The sequence below is a fragment of the Lutra lutra genome, chromosome 1 (genome assembly GCF_902655055.1).
Source record: "Lutra lutra chromosome 1, mLutLut1.2, whole genome shotgun sequence".
NCBI classification, from domain to species: domain Eukaryota; kingdom Metazoa; phylum Chordata; class Mammalia; order Carnivora; family Mustelidae; genus Lutra; species Lutra lutra.
Genome location: NC_062278.1, coordinates 24,733,557 through 24,753,978, shown reverse-complemented (window position 1 = coordinate 24,753,978; position 20,422 = coordinate 24,733,557). Strand labels below are relative to the sequence as shown.

At 36.5% G+C, this 20,422-nt stretch overlaps 1 pseudogene; it reads right to left on the bottom strand.

Annotated features, from left to right (window-relative positions):
• Nucleotides 1-1,259: 1,259 nt before the first annotated feature.
• LOC125093337 (heterogeneous nuclear ribonucleoprotein D-like) lies at nt 1,260-19,407 on the bottom strand (annotated as a pseudogene).
• Between the last annotated feature and the right edge of the window lie 1,015 nt (nt 19,408-20,422).

Sequence of the window (20,422 nt, the reverse complement as noted above, 5' to 3'; positions counted from 1 at the left end):
TTCTTTGTTAATCTGCTTAGATGATCTGTCCATTCCTTTGAGTGTCATGTTGAAGTCCTCTACTATTAATATCTTATTATCAATGTGTTTCTTTACTTGGTTATTAATTGGTTTATATCATTGCTGCTCCCATGTTGGGAGCAAAAATATTAACAATTGTTAGATGTTCTTGTTGGATAGACCCTTTAAGTATGATATAGTAGCCTTCCTCATCTTTTATTATAGTTTTTAGTTGAAAATCTAATTTGTCTGACATGAGGATTGCTACCCCAGCTTTCTTTTGAGGTCCGTTAGCATGAGAAATTATTGTCCAACCCCTCACTTTCAGACTGGAGGTAATTTTAGGTCTAAAATTAGTCTCTTATAGACATAATATGGGTGGGTTTTGCTTTTTTTACCCAATCTGATACTCTTTGTCTTTTGATTAGAGCATTTAGCTTATATACATTCAGAGTAACTATTGAAAGATGTGAATATAGTACCTTTGTATTGCCTGTAAAGTCCCTATTTTTTTTTAAGATTTTACTTATTTATTTGACAGAGAGAGAGAGAGAGATCACAAGTAGGCAGAGAGGCAGGCAGAGAGAGGGGAAGCAGGCTCACTGCTGGGCAGAGAGCCTGATGTGGGTCTCGATCCCAGGACCCTGAGATCATGATCTGAGCTGATGGCAGATGCTTAACCCACTGAGCCACCCAGGTGCCCCAAGTCCCTATTTTTCTAGATTGTCTCTGTTTCTTTGTGGTCTATGTTACTCTTGGGTTCTCTCTTTGCTTACAGGGTCCCCTTAATATTTTTTGTAGGGATGGCTTGATGGTCTCATATTCTTTGTTTCTGTCTGGGAAGCTCTTTATCTCTCCTTCCATCTGAATGACAGCCTGGCTAGATAAAGTATTCTTGGTTGCATATTTTTCTCATTTGGTACCTTGACTATATCATGACAGCCCTTTCTGTTCTGTGAGGTTTCTGTGGATAGATCTGATGTTAGTCTTATGTCTTTCCCTCTGTAGGTAAGGAACCCCTTGTCTTGAGCTGCTCTCAGGATTCTATCTGTCTCTAAAATTTGCAAACTTCACTATTGTATGTTGGGGTATTGATTTATTTTTATTCAATTTGGAGAGGTCCTCTCTGCCTCTTGGACATGAATGATTGTTTCCTTCCCCAGATTAGGGAAGTTCCCAGCCAAGATTTGTTAAAATATACCTTTTGGCCCTCTCTCTCTCAATTCACACTCAGTCACCCCAATCATTCTGACATTGGTTCATTTCAGGGCATCATTAATTTCTCGAAGCCCTTCTTCCTGGGATATTAGTTGTCTTTCTCTCTTTTCCTCAACTTTCTTCCATTCCATCAGCCTGTCATCTAGATCACTTTCTATCTCTTCTGCGTCATTCATCCTAGTTATAACAGCATCCAATTTAAACTGCATCTCTGTTACAGCATTTTTAAGGTCAGCCTAATTAGATCTCATTTCTGCACTAAGAGATTCTCTACTGTTTATGCTTTTTTTAAGCCCAGGTATTAAGTTTATTATTGTTATCCTGAATTCCATCTCTGGCGTCTTGCTTATATCCATATTGATTAGATCTGTGGCAGAGAGTATTACCTCTTTTTTTTTCTTTTGTTGTAAATTAATCTTTCTAGTCATTTTGCCCAGAGAATAATGGGTGAGCAAGTGAACAGAATCAAAAATATCAACACTACCAAAACAAAATACACATTAGACAAATCCAAAGCAGCTGGAAACCAAACCAGAAAAGCAAACAAGAACAAAGCAAAACAGAACAAAAAAGAAAAATGAGAAAAAAGGTGGGGGTTAGAATATAATCTCACAGGGTGGGCAAAGTAGGGTGATCCACTTGTTTCTGAGTGAGTTTTGGTCTGTGTGTTAGAGGACATGACATTCCAAAATTGCAAAGAAAGCAAAACTTATGTATATATAACATTGAATAGAGTGAAAAAAGGACAAAAATGAAACATAAATCGATAAAATGTGGATGTAAAAATAAAAGTTAAAAAGTGACTTGAAACATAGAGTTTGTAAAACGAGAAATTAGTTGAAATGGGGAAAAAAAGAAATGGAAAATTTTAGACTGAAAGATAAGTGAATGAGAAAAACCCTTGAGGTTTATATACTTTTTTCCCCTGGTGATGGAGTTTTACAGTCTTGTGGGATCTGTAAGTAGTTTGCACATGTTCTTCCAGTTTGTCTTCTCAGGGGAGGTGACTACTGTGCTGCTTCCCAGGTGTCTGCCTGGCAGAGTTGCACCAGCCCTTGCCAGGGGGCTAGGTTCAGTATAAACTGGTCCTCTGTAGGGCTTTTGTTCCCTGAAGGTTTTTTCTGCCTCTTTGGAAGATCAGAATAAAAATGGCCATACCTCCATCTCTGGTCACAGAAGGATTGTGGTGGCCCCTCTTCAGTAAACTATCTGGGACAAATAGTCTTCACCTTTGTGTGTGCCAAACTCCACTGATTCCTGTGGTGTAGAGCCACAGCAATCTTCCCAGGAAGAGTCTTAAGGACCCATGTCACTGCTCTTTGTGTACCCTAGGGCTGAGAGCAGTTGTGGGCTGGAGCGCATATCTACTTTGCTGCTCTCAAGCGATGGTTGAATGTCTCTTCACTGTCCTTTCTGGGGCTGCTACCCTGAGATCTTTTGCCTAATCATGGACACACTTGTTTTGGCCCTCCTGAGGGATGGCAGACAGCCAGAATGTTCCAGGCCTTTTCAGGGTGTTCAGGGGGAGAGTGGTCACCTGACTGGCCTACTTGTGATTTATGGCAACTGAACTGAGAGTCCCTTTCTGAGCTTGCTGGGAGTAATCAGTTTCCCTGCTCCACCATTTGGGGACTCTACTGGCTCAGGTGTCCCCACTCCTTCTGTGACTCCTGGGATCCTGAGATAAAACTGCCCCCACCCCCCAGCATTCTCCCTTTGCTTCACCTGAGCCCCTTTTAGATAGAGACATCTCTCATTGGAGAAAATTTATAAGAGTTCTAATTCTTCCCTCTGGGGCTATATCCCTTTCTGGTAGCCAGCTTATGGAGGTTCCTTCCCTACTAAATATATTTTCCAATAGCTCCCTGCAGATTTATGTCTCCACCTCACCCACTTTGCAATAAGCAGTCACTTTTCTACTTGTAGAGTTCCAGATATATTTTCTTATACCTCAGGATGCATTCATGCATGTTCAGAATGATTTGATAATTATCCAACTAAATTCAAGGGACCAGATGAAATGACATTTCTTATTCTTTAGCCATCTTGCCTATTTATCAATTTGTAAGAATTTGGTTCAAAATTTTGATTGCTTTCTTAAATTCCTGTAGGACCTTACACTTTTTTCTTTATTGTATTATATAGTCCACATCTTACTATACCCAGCTACAGAAAGTGTATTGATTATTTTTTAAGAACTATAATTCCATTGTAAAAATACAATGTATAATTATCACTATTGTTTTAACATAGATTTATTGAGAACCAGAAATGATAACATTATTATTATTATTATTATTATTATTATTATTAATTTTTATGTATAACTCTATCAATCTAGGTCCAATCAGGAAAGAGAAACAATACAATAATATGATCAGGAAAAATTAATGAAGTATTACTAACCACAACAAGTGGATTAGAATAATGAGAATATACAAAGTAGAAATTCTAAATACAGGCATAGCAGATATAAAAACTATCTCCTCTTGGGCTGAGATAGAGCAGACTCTCCCCGAACACATCCCATTCCCAACACAGGACTGATATCCAGACTTTCTTAGAGAAGACCTGGTCATGACAAAAAAAATCACCATGGTGCATTACTAATGGAGCTTGATGGAAATCTATCCTTCAGGGTGCCAAGGAGAGCTTTCCTTGGCAGATGTCTCACCAGTGGCACTCTGCTACAAATCTGCCCTAAGGAGTTCCAAAAAATGCTGTTGGCTGCTGAGTGTTTCTGGGTACTATGGAATACAGGTATTAGGTACTAGAAATCTTGCAAGTGCTGCAGGACCTGAGTGTTGGGGATTGATTCCATGTGCACCAGTGGTACCTGAAAAGCAAACACACAAGAAAAACGTTTTGTTTTGTTTTGTTTTTTTCCTGTAATGTCACTCTAGTACCCTCTACTGGCAAAGCTTTAATTGAAGATGGCAAAAGAAAAATATTAAAAATGGCCCAGATCCATTTTCACAGAGCAGGCTCAGAGGGGGAATTTGGAGTTGAGAAGAAATAGATGGATAAACAGTACAGTGTCGTTAATGTTTTTATATTGAGACTTGTATATTCATTTACATTTAAGATGTTTCTACCAGAAGGTGAGTTTTGTACAGATTTTAAGACACATTGTCATAATTGTTGGAAATGATTAGAATATTAACTTATCTTCCCATTTGAATTGTATTTTGATTTATCTTAGATCTTAATGTTTAGGCAAAGAATTTATTCATGTTTTTCTGTTATCTCTTCATGTTCATGTTTTCTGTTATGAATTTATTCATGTTTTCTGTCACATTTCAACAGATTGAATGGCTTGTATATTTATCTCTATTTATTTTTATTGCATTTTGATATTTTTATACTTAGTTTTTTAATCCTTCTGGAAATTATTTTATCATATCATATTAGAATATTCTACCTTTGGCAGAAGTTGTAAGAGCAGTTGCATCAATCTGGGCTGTGCTTTGATTCCTGTTTTAACTTTCCCTTAAGAAGAGAGATATATCCAATAGAATCCTTAAAGAATGATTCCGAGAGGTGCCTGGGTGGCTCAGTGGGTTAAAGCCGCTGCCTTCGGCTCAGGTCGTGGTCCCAGGGTCCTGGGATCGAGCCCCACATCGGGCTCTCTGCTCAGCGGGGAGCCTGCTTCCCTTCCTTTCTCTCTGCCTGCCTCTCTGCCTACTTGTGATCTGTCTGTCAAATAAATAAATAAAATCTTTGAAGAAAAAAAAAAAGAATGATTCCGAGAATCACATGAAGAAATGAATAAGGACAAAAACTGCAATCTGAAAGATACTGTGATGTATAGGGCAAATCTCCCTGTAAAAACAAAGGATTTCCTTCTTCATTCTTGAGCAGCTGAAATGCTAACATAGACAGTCCTCAGCTGTTAGGTCTCTTCAGAAATTGCCTCAGCTTGACATAGCCAAGTCTAATATCATGCTTCCCTTCCAGAGATGACTATGTGCAATGATAATTATGTTGAGGATGAGATGGGGTATGACATCAAAACCCTTGCTGTGACTTTATACAATCCTAAAAGGTCATCCCAGCTTCCTAACTCCCCAAAGGGACAGCTAAGCCTGTTTCTAAGACCACGTCATTGTTCAACTACTACATTTGTCCAATCTTGTTTACCTTCTCTTCCAAAATGTTGATCTTCAAACACTTCCAAAGCATTTCCTGCACATGAATTTCAATCTCAGAGTCTGTTACCTGGAGAACCTGTGTTATTGTATTTTTTTAAATCTATTAATATTTCATCATATTCTGAACCCTGGACCCATTTTCACAAATCATAATTGTAAAGCAACCATTTGATGAAGTCAACAGTCATTTGGTAACATTGCACTCATTGAATGCTGACTGTAATAACACACTAATACTTTACTCTCTTTTTGTCCCATTGGTTTGAATTGATTCTATGGTCATTTTTCAGTTGCAGATGTATTTTGTAACATGACTGCATTTTTTTAAGAGGATGGTTACATTCATATAATTGTATTAGAATCTCTGCCTGAGTTTACATGAATTTAGTTTTTATTCCTACTTACCAGGATCTGAGAAGTAGATATCATCTCACTCTGAGTTCCATTCCATTCCCTATTAATTTTAAGATAAGAAGTGTCTGTCTCTGTGAAGTTGTGTTTTTCTCTACTCAAGTAAATTTGTTCATAGATACATAAAGCTTATGCATACAGGGAAAGGCCATTAAATTCACTGTTTATTCAGTACTGATTTAGAAAATAAACTAAAAATTTTCTAAATCCCAAAGTGATGAATGTTCGATAACACATTTCATTAGGATGTGTAGTAAACAGATAATCTTACAAAATGCTGGAGAACTACAAATCTGCTGCCTGTGTAGTCACTGCCATTACAGAGCTCATCATATGCTATTAGAGGGCAACTTGACAAACACAGTTTCTCTGATATTTTAAAGTTAAAACTGTATTCAGTTTGACAATAGCACTTATAGTAAAGGCATTTTAACAACCACATTTAGGACACACATAAAGCAAAGAGGTCATTACACCATCAGAAAGTACCTTGATGTGGGCATTTTCTGACTGTCAAGATCAAATAAGCCATTCTAGGATGATCTGCATTTTATTCACTGAAGATTTTCTGTGTGACTCTATTATGCAACAGGAATGGACATCTGTCAGATATCTGGTCAGGACTCCTTTGGCCGAGGCAGTCTTAGAAGGAACTGACCAGTGCTTATTTTCTCAAAACAGTTGTTACCTACTCCACTTCTTAATAACAGAGACTATAATCAACATAAATAATTTAAAAAAAGAATTTTAACTTTATGATTGTCCTATCAATAATTGCTAACACATTTACAGACCCATTGGTAAATGTAACTAATATGTCCTAAATGTAAGTCCATTTAAAATGTCTATCAGAGAGTGAGAGTAAGAATTCTAAGAATCTATACATACCATACCCCACCAATACAAGCATGGGCTTTGTTCATGAAGACTTATGATTTTTTGTTTGTTTGTTTGTTTGCTTGTTTTCTGGCAATTGGTTCTTTGAAATGTGGAATAGTTCATTACAGAATTTCTGCTATGGCAAACTCATGAATATTGTGTTATTTGGAAAAATTTAGGGTTAAACATTTCATAAGTAGGAAACATTTTTCGCTAAATATTTCATAGGTAGAAGATTGTGTGATTAGTCAAAGATAAAGTTTATGTTCTACTCACACTTTTCCTTGAACTAGCAGGTCAACTAGAGCAAGGGGCTTGCTTTCTGAGCTCTTTTTGCACCTAGAAAATGAGTTAAAATCAACGGGCTCTAAATTCTCTTCACGCTAATCTCAATAATCTTAACTATCTCTATAAACATCCTTGACATCTTTTAAATTGGTGTCCAACACTGTGACCACGAGAAAAGGATCCTGGTATTTTGCTTTTATGTGTGTTAGTCAAGCCAAACAGAAAATGCTGTGAACCATCACAACCCATGTATTTTTTTTTTATTTTTTTTTTTTAGATTTTAATTATTTATTTATTTGACAGAGAGAGAGAGAGATCACAAGTAGGCAGAGAGGCAGGCAGAGAGAGAGGAGGAAGCAGGCTCCCTGCTGAGCAGAGAGCCCGATGTGGGCCTCAATCCCAGGACCCTGAGATCATGACCTGAGCTGAAGACAGAGGCTTAACCCACTGAGCCACCCAGGCGCCCACAACCCATGTATTTTAACATATTTTTTGTTGGTGTGTTTTTCTTGTAACATATTGATTTAGAATTCAGTATAAAACAAATCAATTTACCAAAACTGAACTCCCATTTTTTTTTAGCTTGCAAAAATATTAAGAAATTAGAATCTTAGACTATTTCAAATGAATAAGCTTCTATTCAACAAAGGAAACTATCAACAAAATGAAATGGTAGCCTACAGAATTGGAGAAGATATTTGCAAACCTCATATCTGATAAGAGGCTAATATGAAAATATGTGAGAAACTCATACAACTCAACAGAAAAAAGAAACAGTTAAGAAATGGGCAAAGGCCTCAATAGACATTTTTCCAAAGAAGACATACAAATGACCAATGGGCATATAAAAATGTATGCAACATCGTTAATCATTAGGGAAATGCAAATCAAAATCACAATGAGAGATCATTTCACATTTGTTAGAATGGCTACTATCAAAAAGACAAGAAATACCAAATCCTGGTAAGGATGTAAAGAAAAGGGAGCCATTCTACACTGTCGGTGAGAATGTAAACTGGTACAACCACTATCAAAGAGTTTCCTTAAAAATTAACAACAGAACTACCTATGATCCAGCAACTCTATGGGTATATATTTGAAGGAAATGGAATTACTATCTAAAAGAGATATCTGTACTGTCATGTTCATTGCAGCATTATTCCTCATGCCAAGATATGGAAAACAACCTAAGTGTTTATCCATGGATGAATACATAAAGAAAAAAAGAAGGAAATCTTGTCATTTGTGGCAACATTGATATACCTGAAAGGCATTATGCTAAGTGAAATAAGCCAGGCAGAAAAAGACAAATACTACATGATCTCACTTATATGTAAAATCCAAACAAACTAAACTCACAGAAACGGTGTGGAATGGTGGTTTCCAGGGGTTGGGGAGTGGGAGAAATAGGGAAAGATTGGTAACAGGCTACAAACTTTCAGTTATAAAATAAGTAAGGCCTGAGGAAATAATGTATAACATGGTTATTACTGATGATAATGCTGTGTTATATGACTGAAGTTTGCTCAGAGAGTGGAAATTAAATGTTTTCATGTACAAAGAGTAAATATATGAAGTGAAGGATGTTTTAACTTGGTGGGGAGAATTAATCCTTTCACAATGTATAGGTATATCAAATCATCACTTTGTACACTTTAAATACAGTATAATTTTATATGTCAACTATACCTCAACATAACTGAAAAGAAGGAAATCAGAGCCTCAGAAATATAGGATTTAGAAGGTACCTTATTCTCACAAAGACCTCTGGGAACTGTTGTAGTTTGTGTTTAAATATTTAAATATCAGTTGATACATTTGCACATCCACAGGCCCAGTGGAATAGGTCTTGGCACACAGAAAAAGCAAAGTTGTAACATGAAACTCTGCAATAAAAATTTTATATCATTGTGTTAGAAAATAATGCTTTGAATTAATAATATTTTGTGTCAGCAATGAGCATCAGATTCTCCTGGATAATTATTTCAGAATAAATATATCTGTGACCTTCTTCCCAAAGATTCTAATTTAGTTTGCTGTTTCTCTAGCAATTACAAGCTAGTCCACCAACTGTGATGACTAGCTCATATAGTACAAAGATACTAGGCTATAAATGGGTAATCTTTCCTTTAATGTAAATTATCTGATTTTTATCTACACTGAACATTATCCTATCAGCTAATCATCTGCAGTCATTAGAACATTTCTGCCTTTGCCTCTTTCCCTCTCCTTCTTATCCATTTTTTTAGGATTTTATTTATTCGTTTATTTGAAAAAGAGAGAGAGAACAGAAGGGGGGTGTGGGGGGTGGCAGAAAGAGAATCTGAAGTAGGCTGCATGCCTCGTACAGAGCCTGATGGGGGCTGGTCTCACAACCTGAGATCATGGCTTGAACAAAAACCAAGAGTCATATGCTTAACTGACTGAGTCACTTAGGCGCCTTTCCTTATCCTTAAACATGCATCCCTAATATCATTTTTTTTTCTGAAGCATTCCCTTAATCTCTAGAAGGTGGCACCCTTCCTAACTGTGCTCCTAAATACATTACTAACAATTCTATTACAGCACTTAAAACATTATGTGGCAATGATTTGTTCATAGTGTGTCTCACCCACTGGATTATCAGTTTCCAAGGCAGTAATCAAGTGTGTAAAAATATTACTAAGCAGTAGCAATAAAAATTGCTTTATAAAATTGGTTAAAATAAATATTGGTGATGACATCCCAGCTGCAATAGGATCGCAGCAATTCAATGTTGTGGCGCTGTGATTTTCAGATAATACCAGTTCCACTTCCTTGTGTTGGTTTTTGGCAGCAAGAGCACGTGAAGGGCAATTTTGAGAAAACTCAGCTAATATTCTTGGCAGATATTTAACCTTACGAAAGGAAAACACTTATCCAGGACTTCAGTATTTTTATTTCAGTGACATTTGAAATGGAAACGAGTCCATTTACTTTTCAGATTTTTAAAATATGTTTTGGTTCAAAATTAAACCCATTCAGTGAATTAATCAACTACCACAAAATCAGAATATAAGGTAATTGAAAAAGAATTTTTTTTTTCAATGAGGCTCTTCCATTTGATACATTCTATATCTTATATTGATTATACCAACAGGTAAAACATTCCAATTGGCATTCAAAAAATCATTATTTCTAATACACGAATGTTTGACTTTATTTCTTTATGCATAAAAGATAATTTAGATTTTGGGGTGCCTGGGTGGCTCAGTGGGTTAAAGCCTCTGCTTTTGGCTCAGGTCATGATCCCGGGGTCTTGGGATCAAGCCCGGCATGGGGCTCTCTTCTCTGTGGAGAGCCTGCTTCCTCCTCTCTCTCCCTGCCTGCCTCTCTTGCCTACTTGTGACCTCTGTCAAATGAATAAATAAAATCTTTAAAAAAAAAAGATTTAGATTTCAGTATATATTTGTACTTTTAATCAACTCAGGAAAATTAGTTATTTAAAATATATTTTAATTTTGTTTATAGATTTTGGTATTGGTTAATAACAGCTTAAATCTTATTCCATTTTTGTATTATTATGATACTGAAAAAATGTATGGAAGGTAGTGAAAACAAAATGTAAACAGAATTAGTCTCTAAAATATCTAAAGTTACTTTTTGTTGTCTGTTTAAAAAGCCTTTGGGACACCTGGGTAGCTCATTCCATTAGGTATCAGACTCTTGGTTTCAGCTCAGGTCATGATCTGGGGATCCTAGGATCAAGCTTCATGTAGGGGTCTGCACTCAACACGGAATCTGTTTGGGATTCTCCCTTCCTCTCTCTGCTACTCTCACTCATTCTCTCTCTCTTTCTAAATTAGCTTTTTTTTTTTTTAAGGCTTTATTCATCTTTGATCAAGGAAAGGACAATCTCAATGTCAATTTGTTAGCTAACCATAAATTTCATCTTAACAGCGTTCACTCCCCTAAAGACACTGTATCTACAGACTCTGACAACATAACTTAAAATGAACATGCTGAAAGAATAAATAGTCCCTTGCAATAACCAACATTGGTACTTCACCTCGATTTAAGGTCAAATAGCAAAACCAGGAGTAAAACAAGACCAAGTACATTGTAACTTGATTGCAAGTAAGTACAAACATCATTGAATAAAGAAAGAACCAGGCACCAAATAAAACAAAAAGTAGGCTAATCAGCATAAAAAATATTACATTTGGTTGAAGATGAGGTCAACTACTCTGCATATGAGCATGTATGCCAATCCTAGAGGCTAATGTGAAATCACAGAAAAATTTTAAATCCAACAAGTATGCTTAATGTAAAATTCAATGTTTGAATATACTCAAGAAATTCTCCAAAATCTAGAGCTAAAATTGCTTTTGATGCACCAGACCAGGAAGATCTGTTGTAATGAGTCAGTCACTTAGATTTCTGTTAACATACATAAAATTTAAAGTGTACATTTCCCCACTACTCCTTCCTATGTCTGAATATGGATATGCTTAACTACTCAGCTCATGCACTAATGCATTAAAAATGATGAAATCTGCTACCATGACTTTCTAAGAACTCACACTGATGCAGGAAGCAAAGGCAAAGGAATAATTAAATTTCCTTACGATTTCTAGCCTATTCACAAGTCCTTAAAGCAGGCAGAGTGACCTTCCTTCAGGAACACAGCTGGCTCTATGTTAATACTTTGCCAAGGGCAAAAGGCAATCTTAGCCTGACTCCCCACCCAGGATCCCATATGTTTACTCTAACACATAAAAGTTACTTTATCTCTATCCCCCAAAGATACATGTTGCCAGTCATCTCCCAAGAATATGACCCACTGATATACATCTGAAAGGTCTCATGACTAAGATTTTGTTAGACAGTAATAAATGACCTTTGCCTAAGAATAGGTAGATCCCTCAAGGTCCTGGAAATCTTGATTCCAAAACTCCTTAGAGACTTCAACTATCCTCAACTGCTTCCCAACTTGAAAATATATAATGGGCCACTACTCATGACCCTGCTGCAGCTCTTTCTGCCCAAAAGATCCTGTTGATGTGCTTTAATAAAACCACCTTTTTGGGGCACCTGGGTGGCTCAGTGGGTTAAAGCCTCTGCCTTCGGCTCAGGTCATGATCCCAGAGTTCTGGGATCGAGCCCCACATTGGGCTCTTTGCTCGGCAGGGACCCTGCTTCCCTCTCTCTCTGCCTGTCTCTCTGCCTACTTGTGATCTCTGTCTGTCAAATAAATAAAATAAAAAAATATATAAAAAAAAAAAAACCACCTTTTGTCACCAAAGACATCTCAAGAATTCTTTCTTGGCCTTTGGCTCTGAACCCCACCACTGGAAACCATATTAACACCACATTAACAGTTAATACCTAATATATCTTCCTTAGAATTCCCCAATAGAAAACATTTTGCTCAGTTCAGTGCTTGCTGTACCATAATACCAACAGAATACAACTAATTTCCTCAGAACTGCTTCAAATACCTAAATTTAACTTTTTTTTTTTTTAAGATTTTATTTATTTATTTGTCAGAGAGAGAGAGGAAGAGAGAGCGAGCACAGGCAGACAGAATGGCAGGCAGAATGGCAGGCAGAAGCAGAGGGAGCAGCAGGTTCCCTGACGAGCAAGGAGCCCGATGCGGGACTCGATCCCAGGATGCTGGGATCATGACCTGAGCTAAAGGCAGCTGCTTAACCAACTGAGCCACCCAGGCGTCCCCCTAAATTTAACTTTTGTTCGTTTAACAACTTCATACCTAGCTGTCAAAACCCTTGTTAAAATGTAACTATTTTTGATACACTTAAACCATAACTCCTACACACAGTTTAATAGTGCCTTTCCCTTGAGTATATCTGGACATTTTTATCAAGAGAATAATTAAGGTCATGATATTATGATTAACCAAAGCTCTTTCTAGCAGACCACTGATTAGTCTGATTTTAGTATATCATAACAAATGGATTTCCAGAGACAGGAACAAAGTACGTGTTTTCTATTCATGAAAGGAGCTAACAACTTACTTCGTATTAAGAAGGTGCACTTCAAAATATAATACAGAAGATTCAAGGTCTGCTAGAAAGCTTCCACTAATGACAACACTATGACTACGTTTCCAGATACATAGACGGAAACATTAAAGGTGTAATGAACACCTCCGTTAACAGGGAAATAAAGCCTTAAAACACAGAATACATCTGACAAAAATGGGCAAAGGGTGACACTGTAGCTGGCTATTCATAAAGGATGACAGTTTCTCTGTATGGACAAATACTCCCTACAAAATAAACTGTGCCTTAATTATTGTTTATTTAAAATTGCATGTTTAAAGGGGTGTCTGGTTGGCTCAGTCAGTTAAGTGTCTTTCTGGCTCAGGTCATGATCTCAAGGTCCTGGGATTTACCAGGACATCAAGCTCCCTTCTGGGAGGGGAGTCTGCTTCTCCCTCTCCCTTTGCCCCTCCCCCCACTTTTGTGCTCACCTGCATGTTTTCTCTCACAAATAAAATATTTAAAAGCAAACAAATAAGCAAATAAATAAATAAAACTACATTTTTACAGAGATATGTAGTACCTGATGCAGAAAAGCAATCATACAAGGAAGCATTTATTTGTTAAACTTAACATGATATCATACAAATAAAATTTGTATAAACACAAATCCAAATCCAGTCATAACACAGATTAACAAAAGACAATGTGAAAACAAAGACAACTAATGGGTAGCTATATACAGTTGGGCACAGCTGTGTCTTTTACATTACAAATCTTTTACAAAATAATCATCTTAGATCAACAAAAGACCGATTGTCAATGTCAACCTGCAAGATGGGAGACTTTAGCAATCTCCTCCGAATTTCTCCAAAGTCTTCTTTTAGTATGCCTGGTCATTGCTTTGGTGATTGCCACCCTCTCAAGACACCCTGACCTAAGGGCTCTGCTGGCCACTGCAGTCTGCATATCCCTAGCCATATTCATAGTTCCTATAGTTACACCCAGTAGAATCTTAGACACCATAGCCACTACAGTTCTGATCACCACCATAAGCACTATTATAATTTCTATATCCTTGGTCATAATAGTTATTAGATCCTTGGTTTCAGTTTGGGCTCTGACCTGATCCACAGCTGCTAGTACCTACCACCTTATCCACCAACTGCAACACCTCTTTCATTGTCTCACAGTTGCTGCTTATGTACCTCTTTGGGTTGTGCAACTTTGATTTCACACTTCCTAAAACCAGTGTGATGATACCTGCTTTTATTTATTTATTATTTTAATTTTTTACTTTTTTAAAATTTCAAGTTTTTGTTTAGATCTAGTTAGTTATACATATAGGGTATTATAGTTTTAGGAGTAGAATTTAGCAATTCATCACATACATATAAGACCCAGTGCTCAGAAGATATCTGCTTTCTAACAAATTCTTGATTGGGTTTTCATGTGCACATGAGATAAAACAAAACCCTCTTTTATTTGTTTCCATATTCAAGGAAAGTTCAATATTTTCAATCTATCCAAAGCCTCCAAAATATTCCTTAATTTGTTCTTTGTAAGTGTCTGGGCTCAATCTAACCACAAAAAACTATTTTTGGGGGGAGGGTTCTTTCCCTTTAAAGTTTTGTCCCTTTTGGGGTCTATCAATTTGCCATGCAGTTTGTGTTCTTTCCATTCCAAAACGTATCAACACTAGCAGCATCTTTGAAAAGCACAAATCCAAGTCCTCTTGATCTTCCAGTCACTGGATCTGTTTTAATTGTACAATCCAGAACGTCTCCAAATTGAGACACATGTTCAGTCAGATCTGTCTTGCCTATATCCCATTTCAAGCCTCCACTAAACATTAACCCGGCCCAAGCAACTGCAAACCAAAAGTACCAACATCGTCAAGCAAAAGAAACAAGGTGAAACAGGTCATCTTCCCCACCTAATGTTTTTCCTCAAGCACGTTCTTTAGGATTTTCAGTTTATCCCTGTATCTCTAGAGAATAGCACTGTGAAGCCCCAAAATATATTATTCATACCTCTAGAGACTAATGTACAGGAAGTTGATAAATGCTTAACAATAAGCTTGGTAAACAACAACAACTCTGATTGTAACATCTGCCCATTGTTATGGTCTGAACAACAATCCCTGACTCTCCACCCCTACCTCACCGCCATGACCTCTTTTGAGTTAACAATGTAATGTTACTCAATGCAAAGTTGGGAAGAGACATGTTGTAGTCCACTATTCTTTATTTCCCCCATATGGATGAAATAGATAAAATAACCTCAAGAGTATATATGATAATAAAATATACTAAAATAATTTTGATGTAGTTAGTTTTTAGCATTTATTAATCTTTTAAAAATAACTCATGCAAGTTTATATAATTTAACTTTCAAGAATAGTTGTATTTAACAACCAGCTTATAACACCAGCTCTCATTATGTGGCACATACAGGATCTAGCATAGCACTGGTAGTAGATGTCTTTCATACATTTCATTTGCTGGTTGACTTTAAATATCTGAAATAACTTGGATTATTAATTGGTTGTAGTGACTGAGAGTTTTGAACACAAATGAAAATTAATTTAAACATTTACTACCTTTCTTTTAATCAATAAAAGGAAAAGCAGTATCTTTAAAAAAGGGGGGGTATCTAGAAAATTAGATGACCCTTCCTCTATTTGTTGTCTATTTCATTTATGTTATTTTTATGTAAATCTCCTTATGAAATCCTCTTTTTAAAAGTGTAATTGTATGAAATGAAAAGATAAAAAGATAATGGAAGCAGGGGATTGCATTGCTAAGATTAACCAGTACTTTCAGCCCTAATAAAAGTTCCTTGGCAGTTGTCTCTCACCTGTCTCATTTGTGGATGTGAAAATGAAGAAGCCAAAAGTTAGGTGAAACCCATTGTGAGTTCAAGACAAAAGACACAGTGATAAAAGTACTCAAAGTTTTTAAGGGGTGCCTGGGTGCCTCAGTTGGTTAATTGTCTGCCTTTGGCTCAGGTCATGATCCCAGGGTCGTGGGATCCAGCCCCACCTTGTCTCCTTGCTCAGCAGAGAGCCTGCTTCTCCCTTTGCCTGCCACTCTCCCTGCTTGTGCTCTCTCCTTCTCTCTCCCTGACAAATAAATAAATAATTTTTTTTTTTTTAAATCACATTCTAAGATTCAATCCAAGATTACACTATAGCCGGTCTTCTTCTTTCTCTGGAAATTTGCTATGAGCCATTATAGTCCACCGTGGCTCATTCTATTGGCCATCTCTGGTTGAACCAGCAATGGATACCTTTCTAAGTTAGTTTACTATCTTCTATCTCCCTGAATTTGCAATTAGGACCAATTAATCAGTTCACAAGGCTGGAATTATAACACAGAACCTCAGTAATGATACAGACAAATGTATTTGTCTTTTGGTCTAGGGAAGGAAAAAAAATTCTAGAAGGCAAAATAAAGAGATAAATAGGGAAACAGAGAGAAAAGAGTAAGGCCAAGTGCTTAATAATACTTGGTTCCAGTTTCTTCCTAAATTACCATGTGTTCCTGCTTTGGGCTTCTATGAAGCATATTAAGGTAGTTTTGTTACATATTTTGAAAATATTAAGTAACATGTGGTTTAAGTGTTTGTATATATCCGGCTCTGTTCATGTCAAAATGAAATACAGTTATCATGGATCTCTGCAGATCCATTTCACTAGTCACATGTATGCATTTCAGCATATTTCCCCAATCCAGAAACAAGAATTTTTAAACAAGGAAATAAACATAATAAACTTTTAAATACATAGATTAGATGTGTTTTGGAGAGGAGTAGGAAAGCACCATGGGAGTACCCTGTATATGCTCCCTAAATAAATTCCCTGCTCTCAAGATTACTCCTTGTGTTTTCCAATCAGTATTTAGCAAGTGAGTCAGTTTATTAACACTTATCAATTACGAACTGGCAGGTAATACTGAGAAGTCAGAATGCAGAACATCATCTCTGCCCTGCATGCAATCAGTTAAGTCCTGGGAGATAGTCACGAGTACATGGAAATATAGTTTTTAATAGTAGTAAACATAGCTCTTAACTCTGAGTCTCCATGGGTCATGATATTCTTTTCCATTTGCCAATCCGTTATTCTTCTCCATTTAAGGTATCTGTGCATTAAGGCTAATATCCTTGAGGAGATAAAAGCCAAATGCCAAAGTAGATTTGATCACAATTTACGCAGATGATAGTGATTTGATTAGGAATTTGTGTGCCAGGCTGTCATCTGCGATCTCTGCAGGACTTTTTTTCTTTCCTGTTGTGTATTTTGACGACTTTGAATGATAATTCAAAAAATATAGTTTGGCCAATACTGTAGTTATATACAATTTCTGATTTTTAAAATTCAATCTTCATTTTTCTTGTCTTCTCAACAAAATTATCAGTCACTTTCTCTTTCTTTCTAGTTCCACCACAGCATAATTCATATATAATAATTTGTAATTACCTAACATGCCGCCATCTGCCATTGTAAAGGGAAACTCTTTAATCTTTATCTGCTGAGAGTTATGAAATTACACTGATGATAATGTGTACATCAATCCATTATTTGTAAGTATTCTCTATAAGGGAGGAAGTGAAAATGGAATAACAGGAAGAAAATTATATACTGCAACTTACAGACATGAGATTTCCATAAAGAATGGGTTAAATCTTTAAGAACTTAGTAAGTTAAAGGGCAATCTAGAAATTTCTTACTTTTAGGGCACCTGGGTGGCTCAGTTGGTTAAGTGTCTGCCTGTGGCTAGGGTCATGATCCCAGGGTCCTAGGATGGAGCCCTGTGGGATTGAGCCTCATGTCAGGCCTGCCTCTCCTCTCCTCCCCACTCTTGCTGTCTCTATCTCTCTCTCATATAAATAAAATCTTTAAAAAAATTAACAAAAACAAGGAAAAAGAAATTCTTATTTTCATATAATTGCTCACTGACTCCTTAACTTGACTTAAAAAAAAAAAAACTGTTAGCATATATTTGAGGAAACATATTTGGAATTGATTCTACAATCTAAAAAATAATTTGCAGATACTGTAGCTTTAATGGAATGGATGAGTTAAAGCAACAATTCAAAAATTTATAATGGATAAATATATGATAAGTTAATATTCCATTTATTATATATCCGTAGCTTAATATTATACTTTATGTTTTAATAATTTCCAAATAAGAGTTTTCATTGTTATGATTAGCATAGCTGGATCCTGCCTTTAATCTAAGATTATGACATTAACTATATTTTTGGAACATATTCTTGGCTATATGCCTATCTGTGTTTCAAGGTGGTGTCTTCTACAGCTAATGTGGCCTCTTAGTTTCAGGGATAGTGCTCCTTATATTCCTAAAATATCTTAGCATCCTGCAAAGATGTTGCATTTATAATCTCTATAGAGCACAAGAATGCTTCCTAAGCACCTTTGCCATCCTTGATGTACCATCAAATTGAACCAATGAGGAAGAACAATTATTTTCTTCAAGATACCACCCTGTTAAGATCAATAACTTATATTCTTAGTGGTTCTTAGAGATTTTTTAGCAGTATTACCTTTGTACAAGTTATTTATCACCATTCCTAAAGGCCCAGAGCTGGACGCCTCTGTATCTCCTTAAACCATCCCAATGGGTCATCTGCCTCTGTAATATCATTGCCAATTTTGATTGTTTTGCCTTTCTTTACTAAGAAGGAACATCTTATGATATTTAGACTCAAAAAATGGTTGTATTAGCTATGTACTGCAACATAATAATATTGCCATAAATTTAGAAGCTTAAAATAAGACCTATTTATTGTCTCAAGCTTTCTGTACGCCGGTCAGCAGTCTTGTCTTCTCTTAGTTGGGTACTCTGCTTTAGGATCTTAAACAGGCAGTCAAAGTGATGGCCAAAGTTGCAATCTGCAGTCTCTTACAAGGCGTGACTAGGAGGCAACCTACTTTTAAACACATGTGGTTGTTGACAGAATTCACTTTTATTGGGCTACTGGACTGAGATCGAATTTTTCTTGCTGATTTTTAGCTACCCTCAGTCCCTTGCCTTTTGATATGGACTGAACAACTTGCTTTTTCCAGGCCAGCAAGGAAGAGTTTCTTTCCAATATGAGTGTTGCTATTTTATGCAACATAATCATATACATGTAATCATGTATACCCTATCGCCTTTGCCATATTCTATTGGATTGGATTGAAGCAAATCACAGGCCTGCCACACTCAAGAGAAAGTGGTAGTATAAAGATGTAAATACCAGGCAGCAGGAATCACAGGGTCCACCTTAGAATCTGTGTCTCTTAAAGAACCTCATTCCCAAAAACAAGTTGGAAATCTACTATTTAGCCATATCAACTTCTCCTCAAATTTGTTAACTTCTTCCTATGTTCTCAGCTGGACTCAGTCTGAGAAGTTCCTATGCATACCTGCACAAGATGGCATTGCCTGAAAGTCCACACATCTGACCTCTGGAACATCTTGCAGCATGGGGTTATTCCTGTGAGGAGATTGTTCTACAAATGTATCTGTTTTTATTCTAGTTACTCTCTGAGTGGATGGATATCAGAACATTTCTGTGGTGACAAAATCAAACTATATTCAGCATATCCTCCTCATCAGATATTACTTCAGTGACACACTTTTCAGCTAAAATGCTGCTTTTTTTTTTTTTTTTTCCATTTGGGGAACAGATGTGAACCATCTGTTTTTAATCAAAAATCCATATTAAATTACACCTTTAATTTTAGTGATAAGTAGGAAAACATCTTAAATGTAATTTGACTTGTGTATACGATTTCTTCATTAGATTTACCTCCTTTAAAATATGTCAAAACCTCATTATCTTGAATGCTGATGATGTAATGAAGAGATTAAGATTCTGTACACTGTATAAACTGTGAAGAACTACAGGAGCAAATCTGAATTACACAAGCATGTGTTGAGAGGATCATTAAGTAATTTGGTCCATTTAACATTATACGCCCATGTGACTGTTCCATATTTTGACATTTTTCTTTTGAAGCAAGAATAGATTGAAAACAACTTTTGAATTAATTATTCATTGATCTTACTTTTGTCTGTCTCCCTCAAAAGTGAGGGATAAGGGGAGCCTGGGTGGCTCAGTGGGTTAAGCCGCTGCCTTCGGCTCAGGTCATGATCTCAGGGTCCTGGGATCGAGCCCCGCATCGGGCTCTCTGCTCAGCAGGAAGCCTGCTTCCTCCTCTCTCTCTGCCTGCCTCTCTGCCTACTTGTGATTTCTCTCTGTCAGATAAAAAAAAAAAAAAAAAAAAAGTGAGGGATAAAAACTCAGAAATCTTTATGTCTCAAATCCATAGAATCTTAAAACACAGATTATAAAAGATTAAAAAAAAGATAAAGGTAATGCTTTTGTATGATGTAGAGTGTTCTATATTTTTTCCTAATTTTATAGACAAATTCATGGCCATGGAGGGAGAATTTACCCAAAATGATTGAAAGTTTTTCCATCAAAGAGGTAATTTAC